Source organism: Lagenorhynchus albirostris, chromosome 14, assembly GCF_949774975.1.
Source record: "Lagenorhynchus albirostris chromosome 14, mLagAlb1.1, whole genome shotgun sequence".
Taxonomy (NCBI): Eukaryota; Metazoa; Chordata; class Mammalia; order Artiodactyla; family Delphinidae; genus Lagenorhynchus; species Lagenorhynchus albirostris.
The window spans coordinates 16,140,444-16,153,515 of NC_083108.1; positions in this window are offsets into that span (position 1 = coordinate 16,140,444).

Consider the following 13,072-nt stretch of genomic DNA (forward strand, 5'->3'; position numbering starts at 1 on the left):
GCCTTTGAATACATGTGGGTGCTGTTGTGGTTGATGAAACAAACATTTATCTCAGTGTTCTACTGCATTGAGAATAATTCAGGTCTGAATAACTTGTGGTGATTATGCAGTTTCTTAATCACTAGATCTTAAAAGTTTTGTGGATTTTTTTAAAAAGGGGCTATAATACTTAAGAACTGCTAGTTTATGGCAAAGGATCTGACATAGCAGGCTGATGTGTTATTCATTCAATAAGTAGTTATTGCATACCCATTCCAAGCCCTGGAGATATTCATGAATGACATAGACATAGCCCCCATCCTCAAAATAGTAATACTAGTAAACAGACAGTAACTGGAGCACTAGAGGAAAGCTGATCTTCAGTAGAAGATAAGCAGTTGGTTGGAGATCAGTTGAGTTTTAAGCTGTAGGGAAAATGCTACTCCTTCCTGAGGGCTACACATTTTGAAAGAGGAGCCTCTAGAAGGGTAAACACAAAGGACTGAATTTCTACTGGTGAAAATTCAGGAAATAGTTTGGCAGGCTGCAGAAAGCCATTTAAAGAGCTTGATTGGAAGACAAACTACAACCTTTCCTAAAATAATAGTATTCAAACTATGTTAGTGCCCAATATCATCAATATGTTAACCACTTAATATCTGATATTGATTATAGGCTGTGCCTATGTAGAGGACTTTGTTTCATATATTTAAAAATATACAAAATATATTTTTGAATATAGTTGCATCCTGAATGCTACTAGAATGTGAAAATATTGCTCGTTGGGTCAGGAAAGATGCTCCCTTTTGCTGGCTAGTAGCCAGTTGGAATTCGAGCCTGACATGCACAGTATAGACATGGGAAAGGTCATATTACCAATAATGGAAATAGAAACCAAAATCTTTTTTTAAATGAAAAGGAATTTGGGACCCAGCTGGCTGGTAAGAGATGGCATGTGGAGATGATCCCGCAGCTGCTGGAGTAACTCGTGGAAGGGGCAGACCAGGCTGGTTAGCTGTCTAGAGGCACCAGGAGTTATTGGCCAAAGTGGCTGGAAAGGAGAAGAGGAGAAATGTAGAAAAGACCAGTAGAGTTGGCACCAAAGAATCATTTCTCTACTTTCTGAGACTATCGATACCCTTTAAATTCGGGGGGGATCAACCTGAAGAGTATTCTTCCTAATTAATCTGCCTTAAAGTGTACTTTGCTGTTAATGATTATCGCCTTGGAAGGCATTCACCAAACTCCCACTGGGGACCCATCTGCCAAGCCACGTGTTTCCGAGGGAGGCTGAACTGAGTGCAGCCGACTTTGGTTTGGTTGGGAAACGAGAAAAGCTTCTAGACCTTCCACAAACCTTCTGTGCTCATCGTCGTCGGTTGGGTTGGCGTTGTAGCAAACTTTAAGTGAGGGAGAATGTTTCCGCCATTCCCTATAAGGGCGAAAGGTCAATCTCCAAGAAATTCCTACCACCTTCCGATGGGGCTTCCCAAACTCAGTGGAGACTGGCTTTGTGATGAGTTCTCCTACCTGCTTGGCTTCAGTTTTCTTGTTGGGAAAACTAAGAGGCTGGTTGACAAAACCTCTTTGAAGCTTTGACATTGGGGTTTTCTGATTCAGTTACCTCGCGGCAAGTACAGTTTCCCATCCTCTGCTTCATAGCTTCCCTTTCAACCCTTCTCCTCACGACTGTCGGTCGCTTGGGATGGCTGTACATTTCCAGCCAAGCTGGGCAAGGAGGGTTTATCCCAGGGGAGATCAAGATGCACCAGGATCCCTTAGATCCTGACAGACACTCTAGTCATTCCCTGCTGGGAAGAGAGGCCATATCTCTGCCAACAGCATAACACAGATAAGGGAGACCATGAACTGACACGTCACATTAGTATCTAAGCCCCAAAGAAGTATAGTAAACTTTGGCTAGAAAATTGCCTGACGCTGAACAAGGGTAGCAGCCAGCCTTGTCCTCAGAAAGCTAAAGAGGTGTCTGTCTTCTGACCAGAAGCCCAGAGGACACTGGTCAAAGGCCACCACTGGAGGCTCCAACTAATCAAACCACATTTTCAGGGCACAGTGAGGGGGAAGGGCTAGGCAAAGATGAAGCTTTCCCCTCATAACTTCACAACCTTGTTGGAGAAACCAGTTTCTTGCCAGGAGAGTGGGAACTAATTATACTACTGTCCCCACATGTGCTGTCGACTATCAAGAGACCACCTGTGCATGAAGATGAGCAAACCTGGGCAGTTGCCTTTGAGCAGGTGGGATTCAGTCACAGACCTGGGTTTCACCATTCCTCGATGAGATGCAGAGAGATCTTGGCACTAACCTCAGTGATATTGTGGATCATGGGGCATTTCTGTTGGCTCCGTCTTTGGCAGGACTGAGAGGTGAGGGGAGCTGGTCTCAGAGCTTCTCATGTCCCCTGTGAAGCCTGACCTCTCGTGCCCCAGCACCAGCACCTTTAAGCTTCTCCCCAGGTGCCACGAGCCCCTACAGACACCACACAGGGCCTAAGCATCCCACGCTTGCCTCTTTGTACAAATTTGCTAGCTTTACCTTGTTGGCAAGGGCATGAGAACAAGCACCATCTGCTGCAGGTGAGAGTGCGTATCACTACAAACCGCAAGGCGGTTTGGAAATAGCTCTCAAATTACAAATGCCTGTAGCTTTTGACACACAATTCTACTTTCAGGAAGTTATCCTACACTGTGCAAAATTGCAACGTTGCTTGTACAGCAAGGTGTAAGAACATACCAAATATCTATTAGAAAGGCACTGGTCAAATTAACATAGGGTATATTTACAGAGTGAAATATTCTGGCGTCATTAAAATCGTGAAATGTGTGGATTTTTAAACAAACTGATAAACGAATTTCAAAGATCTATTCTTTAAAAACTCTTAGAACACTTTTAAAGCTGTATGAGGTTTAAAAAAAAAGCAGGATACACAGCAGCGTGTATAACCTGCTTCCATGTCAATAAATACAGGGAAGGGAGTAAACTGTGTCTGGAAGGACGTCTGAGAAAGTTGCTCATGGTGGTTGCCATGGGAAGGAAAGTGGTGCTTTGGGGTTTGAGAGTGGTAGAAACCTCTCAGCTGAGGCTTCATCTCCAAAGGCCCCAGATAAAGTTCTAACGCCTTTTCTGAGTGTGTGGCCCATTAATGCATTAGCACTTCAATAGGGACTAGTTGATCATAGTCTCAGCCAGAAACAGAATGAAAAAGGATCAGACAGTAGTAAGATCGCTTACACTATTTGGAGTTGGTATTATGTTCACATGGTTCAAAATTGAAATAATAAAAAGGAGCACACAGCAGTTGGTGAGAGGATAGATTTAGTGCGTGTTCGGGGGTGTGGTTACAATGTATGCATGGGGTGCCCTGTGGCATCAGTAAATGGCAGTGTTTTTTTTTTTTTTTGCGGTACGCGGGCTTCTCACTGTTGTGGCCTCTCCCGTTGCGGAGCACAGGCTCCAGACGTGCAGGCTCAGCGGCCATGGCTCATGGGCCCAGCCGGTCCGCGGCATGTGGGATCTTCCCGAACCGGGCCATGAACCCGTGGACTCTCAATCACTGCGCCACCAGGGAAGCCCTAAATGGCAGTCTTGATAGTACTCGTATGGTACTATCTCAGGGTATGAGACTTCTGGGAATGTGTGTGGAAGAAAGAAAGTCAGAATATGAAAAAAAATTGAGCCTGGGGCCCCTATGCCACTGACTGGTGTGTGACATGAGAAAGTCAGCTTTCTGACCCAGGTGTCCACATCTACAAAGTGGGGCTGGTAATAGCACCCCACCCCTCAGTGGCTGTGATGTTTAAATGAGACGTCGTACAGCCAAGTAATTTGTACATGAGTATGAGAGAAAACCCTGTGCCCCGCTCAACGACAGCAAAACAAACAACCCGATTAAAAAATGGGCAGAGAAGCTAAATAGACATTTTTCCAAAGAAGACGTACACATGGCCAACAGGCACGTGAAAAAATGCTCAGTGTCACTAATTATTAGGGAAATGCAAATCAAAGTCACAATGAGACATCACCTCACACCTGTTAGCATGGCTGTGATCGAAAAGACAAATAACAAGTGCTGGAGAGGGCGTGGAGAAAAGGGAACCTTCATACACTGTTGGTAGGATTATAAGTTGGTGCAGCCACTGCAGAGAGCAGTATGGAGATTCCTCAAAAAATTAAGTCTAGAACTACCATATGATCCAGCTATCCCACTTCTGGGTATTTATCCAAAGAATGTGAAAATGCTAATTTGAAAAGATACAGGCAGCCTTATTCACAATAGCCAAGATATGGGACCAACCTAAGCACCCATCAGCACATGAATAGATAAAAAGGATGCGGTATATATGTGTACAATGGAATACTACTCAGCCATAAAAAAGATGCGGTATATATATATATGTGTACAATGGAATACTACTCAGCCATAAAAAAGATGCAGTATATATGTGTACAATGGAATACTACTCAGCCATAAGAAAGATGAAATCTTGTCACTTGCAACAATATGGATGGACCTTGAGGGTATTATGCTAAGTTAAATAAGTCAGCTGGAGAAAGACATACCATATTACTTCAATCGTATGTGGAATATAAAAAACAAGATCCCAAACAAATGAACAGCCCAAACCAAACAAAAACAAACATGCAGATGTAGAGAACAGAGTAGTGATTACCAGAGGGGATGGAGCAGGGTGGGGAAGGGCAAAATGGGTAAACTGTACGGTGATGGATGGAAACTCAGTTTTTGGTGGTGAGCGCCCTGTAGTGTATACAGAAGTAGAAATATAATGTGGTACGCATGGGACTTATATAATGTTATAAACCAGTGTTACCTCAATTAATACAGACCTGTGCCTAAAGTCCTAGATGCAGTCGTTCTGCCACCTCTCCACCTTTCCACTGGCTTTTAAGGGTATGTAATCACCAGTATCTTTTATTGGAAGCTGCCTCTCATCCTCCTTAGAAGCTGGTGATGCATGACTAGCAGATTTATTTTTGTAAAAGTAACATGTGCTCTTCCCTTTGCTGGCATCTACGCCCCCTTTCTCTCTGGTATGCAGCATGCATTGGTGATGTCCGTCACCGCACTGTTTTGTTCATTTCTTACTTTTGCTAAATGGATGTAAAGGCGCATTAAATTGGGCCTTCTCAGCCTAGGGGATGGGGTTAACTCTACCGGGTGCCTGCTCTGAACCATCCGTGGAGCCCCCCAGTGGAAAGTAAGACCCCAGACCCCAACCCCAAAGCAACCATTGTTATGTTTCTTGTATAGACTATGAACACAGACACGTGTATATTGTAACCACCTTTGAAATACAAACTGGGGCCGTAATATTTAGGGTTTTGAACCTTGCCCTTTCATTTTATAACATAGCTCTGAGATCATTTAGTACCAGTGCACAGAGAGCCTCTTCTCTCTCTTTTCTTGGTTGAAAAATAGACTGTTGTGTGGAACTTTTCCCATTATTCTGGAATTGCAGCCAAGGGACAAAGCTATCCATGAACGATGCCCGGTGTCCGGACAGTCGAAGGAGACCTCCCATCAGGTCCTGGCACCCCCTACCCTGGTCTATGTGGGGTGAGCCCTGGGGCTGGAAGGAGGCAAGGGGTCAGCTGGTGGGGTGCGCACTGCTCTTGCTGCCCCAGAACCGACAGCCGCGTGAGGACACAGGGCACGAGGTGAGAGAGCCAGACGGCTTGACGTGCCCTCTGGCAGCTTGTGTGATCACAGCCTGCGTGCCCCTGGGTGCCTGTGCCATGGGGTGTAGGGTGCTATGTCTGGAGGCGAGGACAGCCCCACCGTCCCAGTTCCCTGGGCCTCTGTGGAATTGGGGCCCGTGACCTCCCCAAAGCTGTGCTCTCAAGTCGTACGTCTCAAATTTGGCTACAGAATTTGATTCTCTCAGGGAGATTTTTAAACTCCCCATGTGTGGAGCTCAGCCCCAGAGAGTCTGTTTTAGTTGGTTAGGGGCGACACCACACCCAGTGCCATTTCTGAAGGGAAGACGGAGGGAGGACAAGCCGTAAAGAGTTCTTACTGGAGCCCCTTGTTATTGGCTCGTGCTCAGGGTCTAGCCCCTCACTGGCTCATAGAAGATACTCCAGAGAACAAATAAAAGGCCGAATGGATGACTAAGAATGTGAACTGGGAAGTTTTGAAGACAAATGACGAGAGGCTAAATAGTGTGGTGGGAAAATCCAACCAGCTGGGCGTTGAGGGAAGGGGCTCCGACTTAGCCTCTCCGTGTGCGAGCTGGGTGCTTTGGGCAAGAAACCTCCCCTCTCTGAGCCTTTGTTTCCTCATCTGAGGAAGCAAAGGGTTTGGAGCAAATACTTTCTCATGTTCCCCCTCTATTTCTAAAATCCTCTGAGTAGATGGCTGCTCTGCCTATCCCTGGCATTTGGCCATTTTTCTTGCTTCATGTGCGACTCCAGTGCTTTCCAAATTGGCTTAAGCTTGAGAGCAGTTTTCCTTGAACAAGAACTCTGGGGCCATCAAAAAGAGGTTGCTTGGCGACGGTTTGTGCAGGGATGACAGTCACTCAGTGTGAGGGGAAAGGCAGAATGTTCCAGAACATTCTAATGCCCACAGTAGTTCACTGGTGGGTGGATGGGGGAGGGGGATATACACAAGCCTGGAGCATTTTTCTTTTTGGTGTGAGCTGTAGGCGTGTGACAGAATCATGGAAACCAAACCTGGCTTTAGGGATTTAAAGGCAAAATTGACTTTTCCTCTGACCTAGCTGGGTCCAGCATTGCCCAACTCTCTCCAAACACTGCATAACGGCTGTTTGTGTGGAGATGAAGAAAAGCTCTCTGTTGACTTGATTTCCAAACCCTGCCTTTTGGAATTGACACAAGAAGAGGGCAAATTGCTCTCCAGGCTTGACCATCCGGTCAGTCTACTCCAACCCCCTATCCCAGCTCTCTGGCTCCATCTACTCAAACAGAAGCTATTGAAACAGATATCAGTAACACAGATAAAGAGTAGAGCAACATGGGCTTTGAACCCCAGGGCCAAAAGGCTTATTGCAAACTGGTCAACTTCTTTCTGTGGCTTCTAGCCCCCAGGGGTGAAAGACCAAAGCTCCTCTCTTCCCTGAGACAGCTCTGTGTGTGGTCCAGTCCCCGGGATGGGGTGGGCGGGACACAGGGCGTGATCTGCACCTTCAGAGACGCCTCATCAGCATTCCAGGTTGCCAGAGCCCCAGGTTTGCTGTTGGCTGCACGTGGGGGGAAGACGCCCAAATCAATGCAAAGACAGCATGCGGTTAAAGCACAAACTCTGAAACCAGACCACCTGATCTATCCCTTACAGGCTCCGTGACCTCGGATGAGTTTTTAAAAAATCTCTGTACCTTGATTTCCCCATCTGCAAAATGGAAATAACAATGCACCTACATAGTAAGGTTGTCAGGAGGATCAAATGTGTTCATAATTCTAAAGCCGCTTAGAACACTGCCTGGCACATAGGGTGTTTCAAATAAATCAGTGGTTCTGAAACTTCAGCACGAATAAGAATCTCCAGGATAACTTATTTAAGTGGAGTTTACAGGGCTCCATTTTCTGAGGGGCTTTAGGTGAGAGCCTGAGGTTTTTTTATTTTTATCACCCATCCCCAGGTGAATCTGAGGCAGGTGGTCAGCACTGCCTGGTCCCGGCTATGCCTGCATCTCCCACCTGAGCAACAGGACCCTGCTTCCCTTGGGACTGGCTCTAGTTGCGCTATGGGCTTCTCGAGTTTTTGCAGGTGGCTTGTCTGGTGGGTGCTGGAAAGATCTCCTTCTATACCAGTTGATCTTTTGAGTTTCAGCTCAAGTGATATCTCCTGCAGGAGAAATTCTTTACCTGGCTTTTTTTTTTCATGTGTACAGCATTGTAACTTGACATCTGTACACCTTACATAGTGATCAGTCCCAAAAGTGTAGTTACCACCCACCACCATACAATGGACTCCCTTCACCCATCCCCCAGTCCCCTGTCCCTCTGGTAACCACCAATCTCTTCTCTGTATCTATAAGGGCTTTTTTGTTTTTTTTGTTTTGCTTTGTTTTAGATTTCACATGTGAGTGAAATCATAGGGTATTTTACTTAGCATAATACCCCCAAGGTCCAGCCATGTTGCTGCAAATGGCAAAATTTCATTCTTTTTTTATGGCTGAGTAATATTCCATCATATGTGTGTACCACCTCTTCTTTATCCATTCAGCCATCAGTGAACACTTAGGTTGTTTCCATGTCTTGGCTATTGTAAATAATGCTGCAATGAACATAGGGGTACATATATATTTTCGAATTAGTGTTTTCACATTCTTTGGATAAATACCCAGAAGTGGATAGATGGATGATATGGTATTTCTATTAATTTTTTGAGAAATCTCCGTAACGTTTTCCGTAGTGGCTGCACCAATTTATAATCCCACCAACAGTGCATGAGTATTCCCTTTTCTCTATATATTCTCCAATACTTGCTGTTTCTTTCTTTCTTTCTTTTTTTTAAGTCTTTATTGAATTTTTTACAATATTGCTTCTGTTTTATGTTTTGGTTTTTTGGCCGGGAGGCCTGTGGGATCCTAGCTCCCTGACCAGGGATCAAATATGCACCCCCTGCATTGGAAGGTGAAGTCTTAACCACTGGACTGCCAGGGAAGTCCCAACACTTGCTGTTTCTTATCTTTTTGATAATAGTCATTCTAACAAGTGTGAGGTGATATCTCATTGTGGTTTTGATTTGCATTTCCCTTATGATTACTGATGCTGAACATCTTTTGATGTGCCTGTTGGTCATCCGTATGTCTTCTTTGGAAAAATGTGTATTCAGATCCTCTGCCCGTGTTTTTAATTGGGTTTTTTGTTGAGCTGTGTAAGTTCTTTATATATTTTGGATATTAACCTCTTGTCAGATATACGACTTGCAAATATTTTCTCCCATTCAGTAGGTTGCCCTTTTGGTGATAGTTTCCTTTGCTGTGCAGAAGCTTTTCAGTTTGATCTAGTCCCATTTGTTTATTTTTGCTCTTGTTTCCCTTGCCCTGAGGAGACATATCCAAAAAGGTATTGCTAAGATCGATGTCAAAGGGGGTACTGCCTATGTTTTCGTCTAGGAGTTTTATGGTTTCAGGTCTTCCATTCAAGTCTTCAATACACTTTTGTGTATAGCAGAAGACAGAGTTCTAGTTTCATTCCTTTGCATGTGGCTGTACAGTTTTCCCAACACCATTTTCTGAGCAGAGTGCTCTTTCTCCATTGTATATTCTTGTCTCCTTTGTTGTATATTAACTGCCCGTATAAGCGTGGTTTCCATTGCTTTTGTGCCAGGACCATACTGTGTTGATTACTGTAGCTTTACAGTGTAGCTTGAAATCAGGGCCTGTGATACTTCCAGCTTTGTTCTTCTTTCTCAAGATTGTTTTGGCTGTTCAGGATCTTTTATGTGGTTCCATACACATTTTAGAATTATTTGTTCTAGTTCTGTGAAATATGCCACTGGGATTTTGATACAGTTTGCATGGAATCAGTAGATCTTCACCTGACTTTTGGACAGACCCTGACCTCTGGGTGGAGGCATAAGCCCTTATCTGCCATTTCACATTCATTTTTTATAAATTTGAAGCAATCCCATTTGGGGCAAAAACCTCATCTGATGGCAAAAATCTGACCTGAACGGACATGAGGCTATTTATAGTCTTTATTTATTCCATTTAGTGTGTGTATTCACATGCTTGGCTGTAGAAATATTAATGGGTTTGATGACAGTGTGTTGCCCTATCCTCTACTGGCAGTGTTACATAATGTATGAGATATATATATATATATATATATATATATACACACACAACATAGTACTTTAATAAAATGCAAAAAAAAACCTTCTGCTTTCCAAAGCACACCTGGCCCCAAGAGTTCTGGACTGTGGATCTGTAGCACATTTTTGCTCTGATTATTGGCTTTCTCCTCTGCCTTGCCACTAAGTGAAAACCCTAAAGGCAAAGACCTGAGTTTCATTTTGCATCCTCCACATCTAGCCCATTTCTTGGTGCAAATAATGATCAGTTGGTGTTTCTTGAATGAATGAATGCTTTCTTGTAGAGGAAACTGTACCTGTCTCTCTTACTCTCTGTGACATACGTGGTAGAGTTTGTAAAATTAACTTCACATGGCTCTTTTGGTTCCTCCTCCTTGGGACCAGGCCTGTAGCTGGGTAGGCTGTCTCCAAGTTGGGGTGATAAGGACCTCAAAAGACTGTTTCAGGGCTTCCCTGGTGGTGCAGTGGCTGAGAGTCCGCCTGCTGCTGCAGGGGACACAGGTTCGTGCCCCAGTCTGGGAAGATCCCACATGCTGCGGAGTGGCTAGGCCCGTGAGCCATGGCCGCTGAGCCTGCGCGTCCGGAGCCTGTGCTCCGCAACGGGAGAGACCACAACAGTGAGAGGCCCGTGTACCGAAAAAAAAAAAGACTGTTTCAAACAGCTAGATTCTTCCACTCTCCGTTTGAGCAGGGTTTTTGAAAAAGAGGGAGCATTTCTGGGGCATTGGAATGTCTTGAACAAAAGAATTTTCCAAGATTGAGGAACAGGTTGAAGGCTTCACGTCTGAGTTCTTCTTTTCCTTCTCTGTCCCCAGGACAAAGCTCTATCTGTACACTATCTAAAGGGGAGAATACTCTTCCAGACCCACCCCTCCCGGGCTTGATAAAGGCAAGAACTCCAGGGCAGGAAACTGGGAAAGACACTCCGAACCCAACAGAGCTGTTAGAAAAGAGGGGGATGAGGAGACTCAGAAACAGGATTATAAGAGATTGAGCTTCCATGGTACGTGAGTTCAAGGCCCCTGGCCCTTGTGGCATATCATGACAATGTGAGAACAATCACATTCTAAGTAAAGAGAAATGGGATGGTTATTAGATAATTCAAGCCCAAATCTCACATTGGTTCAAATTGCCTATGAACACGTGCCGGGATTGCAAACTCAAATGTCTACCTGGCCAGGCAGATGATGTGTGAAGTGAGCCACATGTGACACAATAGGGAGAGGAGGGGAGTGTGGCGAACGGGAAAGTTTGGGCCTCATTTAAAGAGAGCAGCCCCTACTGAGCTCCTGCTGATTAGAGCCAGGGCTTCTCATTTTTCAAGTGAAATTGGAAACCTTGATTTTTAGGTGAAATGTCCCTATCTTAAAAATCCCAGGAAGGTCAAAGTAAGATCATGGACAATCAAGTTATGGCCCACCCATCCCCAGATTGCAACTTTTGTCTCCATACATCTTGGGTGCTGTCCCGTCTTGTGATCTTAGAGTAGTGGGTTTGTGAGTTCCTGACATTTTCTGGAATCATATTCTGAGCTGCGACAATCCCACGTGGAGGCTGTTTCTCTCATTTGCAGCTTCTTGCCTCCACTGGGGTCACCTCCTTTTCCAAACGCAGAGGCCTCCTCCCACGCCCTGGGCCAGCACCTAAAGGAGATCGCTGGGTAGCCACCAGGAATCACCTGCTCCGCGCCTCTGCTTAGACAGCCAAGCGCGGCTCAGATGCCTGAGGTCCTCCGGGGAAACTGCCACCTCTTGAGAACTAAAGCGCTGCTGATACTACGAGGCTTGAAAATTGTGTCTGAAAGGATGAGAAGCAGAGCAAAAAAGGCACGGTGTTCAGTTACTATTTTTTAGGCCACCAGGAGAGTTGGCAGGCGCCAAAGCACTGGGGCCAAGGCGGCACGACTCTCTTAGCAGATCATCTTCTGCAGTTTCAGTGTCTTTTGCTGGCCGTCTCCTTGTTTCCTCTCTTGTTCTCTTGCCAGAGACCCTAGGTGACTTTCTTACAGACAATCAGGTGGGTCTGGGTCCCTCATCAGGGTCACGAGGTGGAGGACGCTTGTTCGCCGGGCCAGTGTTTGATTATTATTCAAGAAGAGACTGAGGCAGGAAGCAGTGAGGATCCTCCAGACTGAAGCCCACAGACGACCTCCAGGCTCGCTGGAACTAGTGCCACCCTGTTCCCCAGGCACCTAACCAGTTCCCTTTAATCCAGCTTTATTGAACATCCAAGGTACAGAGAGCATTGATGTAGCCTTGGCTTGCAGGTTGCTTACAGAGATGTAGAGGAAGAAGACAATTATACAAATAACCACAGTGAGAGGACAAAAGGGGCAAAGTGCTGTAGGTTCAGAGGAGGGATGAAACTTCATTCGGTGGGGGCAATCAGGAAAGGTTCCCTGGAGGAGGTGACAACTGAGATGGGCTCTGAATTTTAGGTAGATTTGGACATGTGGGGAGGTCACTCCACAGTATGAGCAAAGGCAAGAAGGAAGGAATGTAAGGGGTGTGTTTGGGGGGAATAGTCCGTTTGAGGGAATGTGGGGGCCAGAAGGGAAACTGAGTCAGGAACCTGATCACCAATACCCCAGAGTGCGTGGCTAAGGAATTCAGATTTTCTTGGGTTGACACTGGCAGCCTTTGAAGGATTTCTGCAGGGGACTACGGTGATCAGAGTTGGGCTCTACTCGGAGCTGTGTGCAAACTGGACTGGGAATCAGGAGAGGGAGAGAGGGGGGTGCGGTCAGGAGCTTCTTATGATTTGGGCAGAAGTTACTGAGGCAAGTAAGGTGTGGGGCGTGGGACTGGAGATCAGAGTACGGGTGCGGAGCCCATAAGGATGTGCCTGCCGTCCCAGCCCCTCCCCCTCCTCAGGCATCTGCTCCCGCAATTCCACCAAAACCTCCCCCTTTTGAGACCCCAGTGACACCCTCATTGCCAGTTCCAGTGGTCATTTCTCAGTCTTCCTACTGGGGACCTACCAGCAGCACTTGACACACGTGGTCTCCCCCCCTTCATCAATAAGCTCCCTTCTCCCGGCCTCTAGGACACCACTGGTTCCTGCTGTCCTCCCAGCTCTCTGGTCTCTCCTTCCTTCCTGATTGTCTCACCTTCCAGTCCGTGCATCCCTCCTTCTCAGTCTCAGCTTTAAATTCCATCGACATGCTGATGGTACTTAAGTTGGTATCCCCAGCCTGTACCTCTCTCTGAACTTGTACCTTCAACTTTGTACTTGACTCCTTCACTTGGAGGTCTAACAGCTGACTCAATG